At 35.8% G+C, this 16,005-nt stretch overlaps 1 protein-coding gene across 2 annotated transcripts in view; it reads right to left on the bottom strand.

Annotated features, from left to right (window-relative positions):
- The window catches only part of LOC126808858 (aquaporin AQPAe.a), an 87,516-nt gene extending 73,143 nt beyond the window's left edge, over window positions 1–14,373 (bottom strand). For both annotated transcript variants that reach the window (XM_050533905.2, XM_050533906.2), the window contains exon 1: window positions 14,155–14,373. The gene's annotated coding sequence lies outside the window, so the exon portion shown is untranslated. The remainder of the gene's footprint in view (window positions 1–14,154) is intronic.
- Between the last annotated feature and the right edge of the window lie 1,632 nt (window positions 14,374–16,005).

The following is a 16,005-nucleotide window of genomic DNA, read 5'->3' as shown; positions in this document are numbered from 1 at the left end:
GTCTTACCTACCCAGCCACCGTGGCGCCCCCACTTTATAAAATCAGAAGCTTTGAGACCAGGTCCCGAGTTTACTTTTTATGAAAAGTAGAAAAATATATTATTATTATTATTATTATTGTTCGATTTATAAAGCGCTTCATTACACGTGAAGTGTTTCTAAGCGCATATCACAAACATATACTTCAAACACACAAAAACAATCAAAATCAGGAGAACATAATTAAACACAGCTGCCTGTTAGGCGCTATTATTCAAAGGTTTATATCCAACAAATCAACCGGCTAATCTCTATATTGAACTCAGTCGAGGTATTACCTGATGAACACCTACACCAAGTAGAGTTCAAAAATAAAAACGAAGTTTAAAAGAATCAACTTCATTAACAAAAATTAAACAATCAAAAACTAAACTGATAAATCAAATTCAAACGAAACAAATAAAACAAAGAAAATGAAAAGAGCAGTTCATTACCATTCTACATTAACAAAATAAAGGAAATCAAATTGTGAAAATTTGTTAAAAAAATAAGAGCAAAGTAACACTAATGTTAATACTTTTTTAACGAACATATCATAAATATAATTAATTTTACCTATAATATCTATTTCAGAAATCAGATAATACCATATCGCCGTTAATTTTATACAATCGTGATATTTTGTTAATAAAAAATTAATTTTATCTATTTTCAATTATTTATCGATAACCTGACGAACTAAAAATAAGGTATGCCTTTTAACGAAGGACCTAAGCCTGACACCGAGTTCACAAAGCATTCTTAGACTTAAGTTAAGAATTTACTCAAAATTGTTTGCCTTATTTTAACTAAAATTATAGTCCTTTGTGCAAAGCTTTGTGTTGCTGTATCAAAGATATTTCTCATAAACAGTGATTGAAAGTTGAGTAATTTCTTAGTCTGAGAATGCTTTGTTAACTCGGGGATCACGTGGCTAAGTGGGTAAGACGCTAGCTCGCTAGCCTGGAGGTCGGGTGTTCGATCCCTGCATTGGCCGAGAAAGTTCATCCAGATTTTCCGGCGTGGTTCTCCCTTGTCAGTGATGCAGGACGGAGGGGCTGACAAGGAAAGCTGTCTAGTCGTTTGGATGGGACGAAAAACCGAGGTCCCCTGTACACATTGGTGTGCACGTAAAAGATCCCTTGGCAGTTGGAATTCGATATAAGAGTAGGCCGTAGTGCCGCTGTCCGGGCAAAATTTCCCTCATAGCACACTGTATGGCGTATGCCCGTCTTCATTAGCCCAGGTTAGGAGCAGAACAGTAGGACGTTAAACTCCATTTCATTTCATTTCAATGCTTTGTTAACTCAAAGCAAGATTTCTGTTTATTTTGGTATATTGGATTATAGAGTGTAGTGAGGCCAAATGGGGCAATGCTTCACATGTTTGTGTTGGAGAAAAAAAATATGCTCTGCACAATATTAAAGGGTCCCCCAAATTAGTTCTAAAAATAATTAGAATAAATATCTATCTATGCCCGCTTTTCACTGTTGATACAAGGGCCTCACTGACCCAGTGACATTTTCAGCCAGGGGCCAAGCGCAAGCTTAAAGGAGCTAATTCTCTATTCTTTGGCAACTAGAAATGGACACACATGGGTCGAAACACATATATAATAATGTAATATAAATGTATATAAACTGATTTACATTCTATCGTTTCTGTTTTTACTGCAATTTCTAATCAGTTATCTTCAGCAAATCAATGAAGAGTCCAAATTGAATGGCCATCTTTGGCATCTGGTTATTCCAGTCTACACAGGTAGTATTCTCCTGTGGGATTGGTTTAGCCTCATTCATCTAGTCACATTATTACAAATGGCGCTCAAAAGCATTCTGGCACGTGATTCGTGTGCCAATTTTAAAATTTTCATAATGTCTTAAATAGTGGATATCAGAAGTCCATCTTTTCACGGCAAGATCACAACATCAATGTTGATTTAAATTGACCATTGACCTAAAGTCATGTTTGCAATTTCGAAGACCGTGGATGATACTGAGTTAAATACTTGCCTCCTTTAAAGGGACAATAACACTCTTGCTGGCTTGACAGCCCCAGAAAATAAAAAAATAGCCTTATTCTAAGTACTAGATGTGTTAGTGTCTTACCTGTTGTGTAAATTTTCCATTAAATCCTATTTTACTTGAGCAGAGGGTTAAAAAAAATTTTAAATCCAAGTCACATTTGAATAGGTTTACGTTGGGCTTTCAAATCATTTAGTTGAATTTTTCCAATTTTTTAAATTAGGTGTGTTAAGATGAAATTTATATCATCAATTAATTGGAATATTGTAAAATAGTACAATTTGTTGATCAGAATAAAGATTGGGATATATTATTCAGTTACAACAAGAGTGGTATTGAGCCTTTAAAGTTACAATTTCATGTTTTTAAGTTATATTTTTAAAATGTATTAAAATAAAGCCCTAAAATAGATGGTATCTATAAACAGTCCTACCTTGTTAAAGAATAATCCTATTAATCCTATAATTCACTAATTGCCAGTTGAAAAATTGGCAAAAATATCATTTTCAACTTCAAATTCAAATGTTTGAAGACAGCTATTCCATGGAGGGGAATAGGAAAACAAGGGATGTAATTGGGAGGTAATTGTGTTATTATTTCCGGTGTGAGAAAGATAACCTATGATCGTATAATAGTGAGTTGACAACCTATTGAGCAAAAGACATAGAAATAATTATGTTTTGACTTTCTTACAAAATATGAAATTGTAACTTTAACCCGGCCCTAAAACTCTTAGTTTGAGAGATTTTCAAACCAACCAGGCTTTAAGAAATGAATCAAAGAAACGTTTTTCTCTGTCCTTAAATATAATCTATTCTTCATGTGGTCATATCAATAAATATGGTAAACTGGAGTCAAACCACCAAACAAGAAATTGACACGTTTGACAGACACTGGCAGCACAAAACAATTCCTTTCAGATAACATGACAGAGTTCTCTGAGTGACCTTCATAAGTCATGATCAGAAGAATCACTCTTCATGTAAACCAGAGAGAGAGAGTATCCTTGTCGAAACGTCGCTTAGTATTAAAGGCTCAATACCACTCTTGTTGTAACTGAATATTTATGTCCCAATCTTTATTCTGGTCAACAAATTGTACTATTTTACAGTATTCCAATTAAATGATGATAGAAATTTCATCTTAATACACCTAATTTAAAAAATTGGAAAAATTCAACTAAATGATTTGAAAAATCTAACATAAACCTTTTCAAATGTGACTTGGATTAAAAAATATTTTCGAACCCTCTGGACAAGTAAAATAGGATGTAATGGATAATTTACACAACAGGTAGGACACTTAAACATCTAGTACTTATAATAAGGCTATTATTTATTTTCTGGAGCTGTCAAGCCAGCAAGAGTGTTATTGTCCCTTTAAACTCAGTAATTATGTATCCATAAAATTGTACCTAGTGTTAATTTTTAACTATTAAAGCAACAACTGCCAGCTCTTTATCTAATCTTACCTAATGCCACTTTAAGGGTTCTGTGTATAATTTGCTCTATCAACAGCTATACATGATGAACAAGTCTACTACAAAAATTGTTATTTTTCCAGTACATTTTAAGAATGTTTATTGAATTTGTCTGGCGAAAAACTCAAGGGTATAAAATTAATAGCTTTTGGAAATCACTGTGTCACTGATTTCCTGTCAACATGAGTGGTTTATATGGAAGAGTGTCGGCCTGTTACTAGACGTTTCATGTCCATGGCATAAGAAACATAATTGAAAAAAAAAGAATTTGAATTTATCGTGGCTAAATCTATTTGTTAAGGCCAGCTCAAAGTCGCTGAGATGTAAATAGGGTTAAGGCACGTGATTGTTGGCAGGATTGTAGGTTAGGTTTAAGAATTTGGGCTAGGTCCAGGGTTAGGGTTAGGGTTGGGATTAGCGCTAGCCCTGTTTACATCTTGTGACCTTTGAGCTAACTTGAAGTTAACCTTATCAAATAGATCTAAGCCCTAACCATCTATCAGATAAAAAAAAAAACCAAGCGTTTGCCATGCAAGATACGCCCACATTTTGCAAGAGATGGACAGAGAACAAAATTCATTTTTCGTCAAAACTTCAAATATTCATAACTTTGAACAGAATAAAGTAATTTGACTGAAATTTTCAATATATTTATTCATTTTGCATTAGCCCAGTTCGGAGCAGAACAGAAGGACGTTAAACCCCATTTCATTTCATTTTGCATTATCTATTTTCAAACTATAGCAAGAAAGGCCAGCTTTTATCTAAAATCTTACATAACACATCTTTAAATTCTTGATTTAAAATAAAAATTAAATTCTTGATTTAAAATAAAAATTAAATTCTTGATTTAAAATAAAAATAAACATCTAACTTATCCTAACCTTTAAAAGAGTAAAAACAAAATGCCCCTCTCTTTAACTTTAATTCTCGTCCAATAAAAATTAAAATGTCAGTTTCTGAATTATCCTAACCTTTTCAAAACGTTCAAATCTTAAAAAATTCTTGTTTAATAAATCCTAAAAGTCCTAAAAGTAAAAAACCTTCCTGTCTCCTCAACTACAATTCTCATCCAATAAAAATTAAATTGTCATTTTCTGAATCATCCTAACCTTTCCAAAAAGTTCTAACACTTTAAACTTTTTTTTTTCAGGACTTCTGGTCGATCTCACTTTAATGCTAAAGACAGTTTTAACACATTTTACTATTCCTAAATGCCAAGCAGACATTTTAAAAACGGGCATTCAGTCCTCAAGTAATTGAGAAGCAAAATTGTTTTCTGAGACCATCAATAAAATTTAGACATATTGACTTCTAGTAGTATCAGATTCCACTCATCCAAGTTTTGTAATTCACTTGTGAAATTGTGAAATACAAAGGAATTAATCAATGGAGTTAAACAATAATCATCTTATTAATGAAATATATTTGCCAATTTTGGAAAGCGAGAGAGAAAGCAATGGGGTTTAAAACCAGCGGCTGCCAGACAGGATACGCCCACATTTTCGAGAGATGGATAGAGAATAAGCTAAAAAGAAAGTGATTTTTTCTACAATCAAGGGCCATAATTCAGGAAATTACAATTCAATATGCGCAAATATCGAAAGGAGCCGAGATCTTTGGGTTATAAACTTACATTTCAAGTTTCAACAAAATCGGATAAAAATTGTGACCTCTATAGGGACCACAACCTTGATATACCATATTTTTACGCTATTTGAGAACGAGGGGTGGCCATTTTGTCTGTCAGTTTTGGGCCGATTTTCACGAAATACGAACTCAGCCGTTACTCTCCGATATACGCAATATCGAAAGGAACCGAGATCTTTGGGTTATAAACTTACATTTCAAGTTTCAACAAAATAGTGTCCACAACCTTGATATACCATATTTTTACACTATTTGAGAACGAAGGGCAGCCATTTTGTCTGTCAGTTTTGGTCCGATTTTCACGAAATTCGAACTCAGTCGTCCTTGGGGTGTAACGGTGATATAAGAATTCGGTTTTTTAAATCGGATAAAAATTATGACCTCTATAGGGTCCACAAGCTAAAAACGCGATTTTTCGTACAATCAGGGGCCATAATTCAGGAAGTTACGTTCTGATATGCGCGAAGCATTCGGCTAGTGTGTCCAACCATTCGGCCGAATAAAATTTGGCGCCGATTGATGCGGCCGAAAGATTCGGCTAATGTGTCCACTGCTTTAGTTTTATTAAAGATGCATTATATAAGAGCTAATTCTGCCTATTACAGGATTTCTAGATTTATAATCAACTCTCTAGACCTGATGTAAACAGATTAAAATACAATCACCATTTAAAGATTTAATTTAAAGATGGAGAAGCCAGACTGAGTCTCCATTAACAAATAACATTGCTATGATAATAAATAATCCATGTAAAAACTTCAAACAGTGATTATGTCACTCAGAATAGAGTAATTTGAATGAAATTTTCAGCGTTAAGAAGATTCAATTCTGTTTGTATCCCCCCTACCAATTAAAAATCAACAAGACAAAAAGAATTCCCAAATATTACTTATGAGGCTCTTTCTTGCTTCCTCGAAAACCAGTTGAAAAAATATCCTGCTTGACAACTCCTAATGAGTTATAGATATTAGGGAATTCATAAATATTAGGGAGAGAGAGAGAGAAATGGGGTTTAACGTCCACTCGACACAAACTAGGTTATTTCAGGACTAACACATGGTTCAGTTTTATGTTTTAATAAATCGCTTGCGCATAGAAGTCTTTACCAGTGGAAGGAAAGCGGAGGACCCGGAGAAAACCCACGAGGTTGGACAGGTGACCCTACTCCTTGTCACGTACAACCGGGGAATCGAAACCCCGTCAGTTGACTCAATGACAGACCTTATGATACAGCGCGCACGTGCGAACCATTCGGTCATCCAACCCCACAAATATTAGGGTAGGAGAGGTCTCTAGCTGCTGCTAAAGAACAGTTAAAATAACATCTCATCTTGCTTGACAACTACAAGACCTCCCTAGCAACATTCACATATTTTTTTTTTACAAAACTCATTTCAGTGTGTTCAGATTCTATTAAAAACTAATGAGTCAAAAAGAATTCATAAATATTAGAGTATGCAGCTCTTTATAGCTTCTGCTAAAACCAGTTAAAATAATATCTTGCTTGACAACTACAAGACCTCCCTAGCAATATTTACATAAAAAAAATGATAAAAATAGCTTTCAGTGTCAAGATTGTATTCAGGGTCGTCTCCTCCCCACCCATTAAAAACAGCTTTTCATTTTCCAATAATGAGTCGAAAAGAATTCATAAACAGGCAACTAAACATAATGACGTTTGAAAAGCTAAACCATTGCAATGATACAGGTCACAAATCTATAGAATACAATTACTGCTTATTAATGAACGACATTTCGACTAGGCTTCCCTACTAGTCATTATCAAGCAATGATAAAATATAAATGCCATTGAGTCAATTTACCATTTGAATTGCCTGTTAATAAAAGGCTCCATCTTCAACGGCCATTAGCAAACAGCTGTATATTGAATAGCTATTTTTATGGCATGTCGGCATGTCGTTCTTAATGCTTGACTTTTTAATGTTTTTCACATGTATATTGATCATCATTTGTCATCTGGCGTCTGCTGTCCGTCCCAGTATGTGTCAGGTGACAAAAGATGGAAAAAGTTGCACTGCATGATTGTTTTGATAATTTTTCAATGGGAAAAACACAAAAGACAAGACGAAAACGCTGCCAGGGGCAGTATTAGCAAGGTATTTAAAGGACCACCTGCAGATAAATCGAAAAAGCTTTATTTCCCTGGCGTCAAGACTAAAATGACAAAAATACACACATATTAATTGTAATACATAACTGATTAGAGAGAGTGAGAGAGCGAGGGAGAGAGAGAGAGAGAGAGGTTTTAAGTCCATTCGACAAAACTAGCTCATTTCGGGACAAAAACATGGTTCAATTTTATTTCAATAATTGGCCATCAGACCAATGGACCCAGAGAAAACCCACGAGGTTGGACAGGCCACGATACTCCTTGTCACGTACACCCGGGGAATTGAAACCACACCAGTTTACTCAATGACAGACCTTATGATACAACGCACACATGCTAACCATTTGGCCAACTGATTACCGTACAAGAAACTATTCTAGAATTCAAAAAGAAAAACAAGACTTGTCTCTTTATACTTCAATATAACATCATTTTCTGTGACAGACAACTCAGCACCATTAAGCAGTTTACTGGATAATAGATAATACATTATTATTATTAATTCTGATTTCATCACAAAACGACTCATTTGTTTGTACTGGAATAGAAGACAATATGAGAAAGCTACCAGGGGCAGTATATAATCCTTTAAAATTGATAAATACACACGCATAATAGGTGATTTAACTTTATCTGATTATACTAAAATCTAATTTCATCACAAAACAACTTGATCTTTATATGTACTAGAATACAATAGACCCTGTAACCATATAGTAATTCCTATATTAGACTGAACCCTGTCTGTCTACAACTAGCTCCACTTGATAACAGACACTAGTAGCCTGTTCAGACGCTCAAGTTCAACTGGTTTTAAAACCCTGGGGATCGTTAAACCAGTTTAACTTAAGCGTCTGAACGCAAATGTGGGGCAAATAAACCAGTTAAAAAAAAACAGCTAGTGAACTGTCTTCAAGAAGGCATTTTATTTTGAACTGGTTCATCTTAGCCGTCTGAACGGGTTGGCTTTAAAACCCCGGCTCCAGCATGCTTTGAGCATGCGCAGTACGCAGTAAGTTACATTCCTGTGAAAATATCGAGGTTAGACAGTGCCAATGTTATCGGAAGCGTGAGAGAACTGAATAAAGAATATGAAGCTACCCATGTGTAGTTAACTCTAACCTCCGACCGAAGAGGTCAGAATAGTTAAACTGGTTTGGCTTATAGTACGTGTGAACGCAACACAATGCTGTCTTTAAAAAAAAACCAGCGATTATGAACTGGTTTAAAAATAAGTGTCTGAACAGGCTATTAGCTAGTTGACAAGACATTTCAATTCCTACATCAACAATATTAATCGAAAACACTAAGTATAGACTTTTAGAATTTTGAGAAGTATTTATTCTGCTTCCATTTAGTAAAATAAAAAATGTTTATTTAGTCCCTGTGTGTATATAAAAATGAAATGAAATGAAATGGGGTTTAACGTCCTACTGTTCTGCTCCTAACCTGGGCTAATGAAGACAGGCATACGCCATACAGTGTGCTATGAGGGAAATTTTGCCCGGGTAGCGGCGCTTCAGCCTACTCTTATATCGAATTCCAACTGCCAAGGGATCTTTTACGTGCACGCCAATGTGTACAGGGGACCTCGGTTTTTCGTCCCATCCGAACGACTAGACAGCTGTCCTTGTCAGGCCCTCCATCCTGCATCACTGACAAGGGGAAACCACGCCGGAAAATCTGAATGAACTTTCTCGGCCAATGCAGGCATCGAACACTCGACCTCCAGGCTAGCGAGCCAGTGTCTTACCCACTTAGCCACGTGATCCCCTTTGTGTATATAAGAGATGTGAAATGGAGTAGAACCGCATTACAAGACAGTTTACTAATTTAGGGATATGGCGGCCATTTAGGGCAGAAATCTATTCATGAGGAATGAAATAAACGGATCTCTGTGTGCAGAAAGCATAATTCATTGCCAATATCTAAAAATTGTTGGAAAATGACACTCTTTCAAATAAAATAAATTAGTGAGTTAATATATAAATCAATTTCCATTATTTCAACAAGAATAACTAATTAAAAACAAATTAATAATTTCACTGAAAGCATAATTCATTGACAATATCTAAAAATTGTTGGAAAATGACACTCTTTCAAATAAAATAAATCAGTGAGTTAATATATAAATCAATTTCCATTATTTCAACAAGAATAACTAATTAAAAACAAATTAATAATTTCACTGATATTAAAATTAGTAATTTAGAATACACCTGCTGTATCCAGATTTCTTTGCCAGCATGTCAAGACAATTGCTGGACAATTACATGTACTTTTTTTGAATCAAGAAAGAGGGGTTGGATGGTCAAATGGAAGCATGTGTGCCTGCATCATAAGGTCTCTCATTGAGATAAATTGTGTGGTTTCAATTAGCCTACCCAGTTGTACGTGACAATGAGTAGGTTGCCAGCTTGTCAAGACAATTAGGTTTTTTTGAATAGAGAGGGGTTGGATGGCCGAATGAAAGCGTGTGCGTGCTACATCGTAAGGTCTCTCATTGAGTTAATTTACGTGGTTTCTATTCGTCAGTTGTACGTGACAAGGAGTAGGGTTGCCTGTCCAACCTCGTGGGTTTTCTCTGGGTCCTCCGGTTTCCTCCCACTGTTAAAAGACCCCTATGCACAAGCAAATTATTGAAATAAAATTGAACCATATGTTAGTCCCGAAATGACCTACATTGTGTCGAGTGCACGTTAAACCCCATCTCTTTTATCTTACCGGTAGTTAAAATTTTGTGAAAAAGGCCCCTGATCACATGCTGACAATAGCAAGGTCTAGTACAAAAATAACGTTATGCCAAGAATTACTGTCACATGTTAGATTAACTAATCTTTCGAAACATTTAGCTACTTACATAACAGATTTACTAATTTGGATTGATTCCAATTCTTTTGCCTGTCCAACCTCGTGGGTTTTCCCTGGGTCCTCCGGTTTCCTCCCACTGCTAAAGACCCCTACGCGCAAGCGAATTATGTAAATAAAATTAAACCATATGTTAGTCCCGAAATGACCTAGTTTGTGTCGAGTGGAGGTTAAACCCCATTTCTCTCTCTCTCTCTCTCTCTCTCCAATACTTTTAGATGCTGACAAACAAATTTGATGTTGGAGTCAACATTAAACATTTAAAACCTAGCGTTAATGTACTGCAAAGAAATGAAATGGGGTTTGACCAGTGATGGGATTTCAAAATATTTCTTGTCAGACATTTTACCGAAAATAAAGGGGCATAACTCTTATCATTATTTAAGCAGACGGATTCATACCCCAATTAAAAATCATGTGTCAACAAAATATTCAAATCCTGTACGTAATAAAAATAGGTGAACCTCTCTAATTTTTATATTTAATTCCCGTACGGTATTCAAATTTATGTCAGTAACAATCCTACAAAATAACTCATTTTCGTAATACATTGAATGAAAGCTTGCCGATCCTGCTTCAGCATCAAATTCGCAATACATGTAGTAGGCCTAATATTCCTGCAAAATTATGTGTCTTCGTTTATACGGCAGCAAATGAATGCAGAACTTCCTGAATAAGAATCATTTTTTTCTTTATAAAATGCAAACAAAATATTCAAATCTGCACGTAATAAAAATAGGAACACCTTACAATTTTGCATATTTAGCCCGACTAGGTTTAATGAAGAAGGGCATACGCCATACAGCCGATTCTAATTTTGAATTCTAACAATCAAGATATTTTTAATGTGTATGCCAACATGTACACAGGACCTTTAAGTCCTTGTTTTTTGTCCCATTGAATGAACAGAAAAGGGGTAACCATGCTGGAAAATTCTGTGGAACTTTCTCGGCCTACACTAGGATCGAACACCAGACCTACTGGTAGTGAGCCCATTCCATACTGTACTGCATTAAGAGACCCTAGGCCTATCACAAGAATACAAATGATACTGGCAGGTAATCAAACATTTTATTTCTGGCTGCATCAGTCATTTCAAATCAGACCTGACAAATTTACAGGATGCCTCGTCCATCATGGACAGTAGGCTATAGAAACATCCAATTGACCATGTTTGATGCATTCAGTCATTTGATTTGATGAAATTTGAATTTTATAATAATTTTGAACAAATCCAAAAGCCTCAACTTATTTTCTGGTTTAAATGGCTGCATTTGATGATCAAAATTGTAATTCCGAAGTTCGCAAAAATATCAGGAAAAAAGAGAGAGATTAAATCAAATGTCCTCACAAGACACAAATATTATCACATCAAGTCAGGGCAGGATTAAGACCCACAGAGGCCCTATATATAAGCATATAAAAAAATTTGGTGCCCCCCTATATGTAGTTCAAAATATTGACAATAATAGGCGATCATGTTTGATTCGACTCTTTTTTCAGTTTCCATCACTTTTACATTCCATCACATTTTAGGATCAGGGTTAGGGTAAGCGTCAGGTATTTAAGATTAAAACCTATAAATTCAGGGTTAGCAGGTTAAGATTAAAACCAATGAGTAAGACAAAATCTTCAACAACAATGAAATATTGAGACACAAAACTGGGAGTCACATCAAACATGAATGCCGAATATAATAAACCACAAACAACCACCAAGCATGTGATTAGAGTTTTTCTTGGATTTTATACACAACAGGTAACAGTGAAAAATTCTTAATTAATTTTCAAATCAAATATTTAAATATGATCTAAGAAAGCAGACAGTTCAAAATATAAATAATAATAAAGCACAAACAACCACCAAGCACCTGATTAGAGTTTTTCTGGGATTTTATACACGTCATTTGTAATTGCGACAAAACAGATACAGATGAAAAACTAATCAAGAATTCGTAATTAATTTTTAAATCAAATATTTAACTATGATCTAACAAAGCAGACTTTTAGTGGTTCCCCCATTACCATGATGCCCTAAGCACATGCTTATTTTGCGGCATGCTCATGGTTAATCTAGCCCTGCATCAAATAAATGGATTGGCATGGAGGGGTGTCAGCCGTAAGCATCTAATGAGTTCCCAAAACTTGGCAGATAATAAAAATGATGACACTGCTAATAAACAAGTAGGCCTACCCATACCTCAATCAGGAGATAGGAAATGTATAATTAATGTTTGATACATAAATCAAACCTTGTTATTTTCAGAGATTTTTTTGCCTTTTTTATGCCATCCTCATCTTGGTTGTCGCTCATTTGTTGGCCTCGATATAAATATTCGCAGATAAATATAACAATATTGTTTATTAATTCATGTTGTGATGTTCTTCTGATATTATAATAATATTTGTACAGTGTATTTAGTGCTGGGATGTGCCAATAATTTGATGAAACACGCCAAATCGTTAGGTAAAATAAATAAAACAAAAATGTCGAGCTGCCATGAGAAGTCCATAGCCCATTGCACAGTTAATATATTGGTATGCATCACCCTCCCCTCAACCAATCAGTTCCCTCTCAATGAGGGCGTAAAAACCTTAATTATTATCCCTACTCCCTTCAACCCCCACTTCACTAGTTCTTTACTCCAGGCATGTAAAAACCTTTAATTGTTATATCCCTACTCTCTTCGACCCTCCTTCTCCCCACCTTACTAGTTCCTTACCCCTGGGACGTAAAAACCTTAATCATTACATCCCTACTCCCTTAGACCCCCCTTCTCCCAACTTTACTAGTTCCTTACCCCAGGGACATAAAAACCTTAATTACCGGGTATTACATACATCCCTACTCCCTTTGACCCTCCAGCCCCCACTTCACTAGTTCCTTACCCCTGGGAGTAAAAACCTTAATTACCGGGTATTACATACATTCCTACTCCCTTTGACCCTCCAACCCCCACTTTACTAGTTCCTTACCCCTGGGACATAAAAACCTTAATTACCAGGTATTACATACATCCCTACTCCCTTTGACCCCCCAGCCCCCACTTCACTAGTTCCTTACCCCAGGGAGTAAAAACCTTTATCATTACATCTCTTCCACATGATTTGTGATGCAGTAACAATAAATTTACTCAGTTGAATTGAATCATATAAAAGCATTTGTATCTAAAACAGGCTTATTTTCTAGTGAACATTCTTAAAAGGACAATAACACTCTTGCTGGCTTGACAGCTCCAGAAAATAAAAAATAGCCTTATTCTAAGTACTAGATGTGTTAGTGTCCTACCTGTTGTGTAAATAATCCATTAAATCCTATTTTACTTGTCCAGAGGGTTCAAAAATATTTTTAAATCCAAGTCACATTTGAAAATCTTTACGTCAGGCTTTTCAAATCATTTAGTTGAATTTTTCCAATTTTTCAAATTAGGTGTGTTAAGATGAAATTTGTATCATCAATGAATTGGAGTATTCTAAAATAGTGCAATTTGTTGACCAGAATAAAGATTGGGACATATTATTCAGTTACAACAAGAGTGGTATTACGTATTAAGCCTTTAAAATAAAAAAAAATAAAATATAAAACCCATACTTAAAATATAAAATACATTCTTAAAACAAAACATACTTTCATCATTTCATGTTATTATGATTTGGAATACCGTAAAAAATAGAATTCACAAATCAACCAAAATCATTCAATAAAATGTCGCTTATCTTGCGCACAGTCATTCATTCTTCATCTAGGCTATCATAAAAGTAAAAACTTTTAAAACCTCGCACTGTATTATTTCTCTTAGAGTGTCATATTATTCATACGAACGATAGACTATTGATACACCCCTGGTTGCTTCGGTCTGTTACGCATCTATACATACACCCCTGGTTGGTTTGGTCTGTTAAGCTCCTCAAATATTCCTCGAACCTAACGAACTATTATACAGAATAGAAATAACTAGCATGGAATTATCTGTTTCTACTTACCCCAGACAAATTCGATCTGACAGTTGTTCATATTTAACGCCTGTATTCTTTGTCGTATCAATAACTTAATCCCTTAAATCAACACGTTTTCCATTTTAAATTCAATATATTTCGCTGATTGCCTTCGATTTTGTCTAGCATTACTTGAACGAACAGAAGAATGGATAGAAAAGATAGCCGAGGGCGACTGGAATCCTACAGTTCCTGCATCGCTGACGGTTTCGCCACTTCTGCCAAACCTTCGGAGTTCACACCAAGATATCGTCTGCTAGTTCCCGCTTAAAGTTGCAGACGGCTAATGACGTCACGCCATTTGGTACACGAGCGTCTTTTATAAAGGATTATGATTTATTTGTACAATGTCTAACTCTTACATCTGATGTTATTATTCACATTTAGAACCGGATACAGAATCCAGGCACGTATTTATGTAGGATAATAGCCTACAACTAAAGATCATAGAAAGTCTAAGACAGAATGGTTCAATATTTTGGTGTGGGTATCGAGAGCGCGCTCGTAAAATGCGTGAAGAATTGCAGACCTAATCAAGTGTGCTGAACCGCGGCAAGAATTGCTTTCAAAATAAAAACCAGGAATGGTGCCTGCGTGTCATTTTCTATATAATGTTCTAGCAAATATTTACTTGAAATTTTTTTTTTTTTGTTTACGTAAATTGCAATCATCAGAATTTTTTTTTATAGTAACTGCGACTAAAAACCTAAAATCTAAGTGAAAAAAAACAAATCTTTTTTTTCGCCACTGGTCAATATGTTCACACAATTACTTATTTTAGAGAGAGAGAGAGATAGAGAGAGAGAGAGGGAGGGGTTATAACGTCCACTCAACAACTAGGTCATTTCAGGACTAACATATGGTACAGTTTTACTTCAATAATTCGCTAGGTAGCGGTGTTTAGCAGTGGAGCAAACCAGAGGACCCAGAGAAAACCCACGAGGTTGGATAGGCGTCCCTACTCCTTGTCACGTACAACCGGAGAATCGCAACCACGCCAGTTGACTCAATGCCAGACCTTATGATGCAGCGCGCACGTACTAACCATTCGGCCATCCAACCCCCCTACTTATTTTAGAATATAAATTAAAATTTTATGGGAATATGAAACCGGATACGCTATGGAGTTTGCTATGGGGGAATTGTTGCCTGCACGCGGCGCTACGGCCCACTCTTAATTCGAACATGTGGAAGACGAGAGAGGGAAATGGGGTTTAACGTCCACTTGACAAAAACTAGGTCATTTCCTGACTAACATATGGATTAATTTTATTTCAATAATTCTCTCTCTTTACATTGTCCCTATAAAAAGTCAGTAAGAGGACGTTAAACCCTTGTCTGCGATATCACCTCGGTGGAAGCGGACGTAAAATACAACTAACGCACACACGTTAAACCCATTTTATTTTATTTCATTTGATATAAAGTTTTCCCAACCATACGGGGGGTTGGATGGCTGAATGGTTAGCGTGCGCGCGCTGTATCATAAAGTCTGTCATTGAGTTGACTGGCGTGGTTTCGAATCCCCGGTTGTACGTGACAAGGAGTAGGGTCGCCTGTCCAACCTCGTGGGTTTTCTCCGGGTTCTCCGGTTTCCTCCCACTGCTAAAGACCCCTACGAGCAAGCGAATTATTGAAATAAAATTAAACCATATGTTAGTCCCGAAATGACCTAGTTTGTGTCGAGTGGACGTTAAACCCCATTTCTCTCTCTCTCTCTCTCTCTCTCTCTTCCCAACCATACATGCTGTGACCATCTGATTAAAACACAGATCCTATTTCGTTTCGTTTCTATAGTTCAAAATTTCGTTTTACATGTCTTTACTACACGTGTAGTGT

The sequence above is a fragment of the Patella vulgata genome, chromosome 1 (assembly GCF_932274485.2).
Source record: "Patella vulgata chromosome 1, xgPatVulg1.2, whole genome shotgun sequence".
NCBI classification, from domain to species: domain Eukaryota; kingdom Metazoa; phylum Mollusca; class Gastropoda; family Patellidae; genus Patella; species Patella vulgata.
Note: the sequence above shows the minus strand (reverse complement) of the source record. Positions and strands in the feature narration are given on the sequence as shown.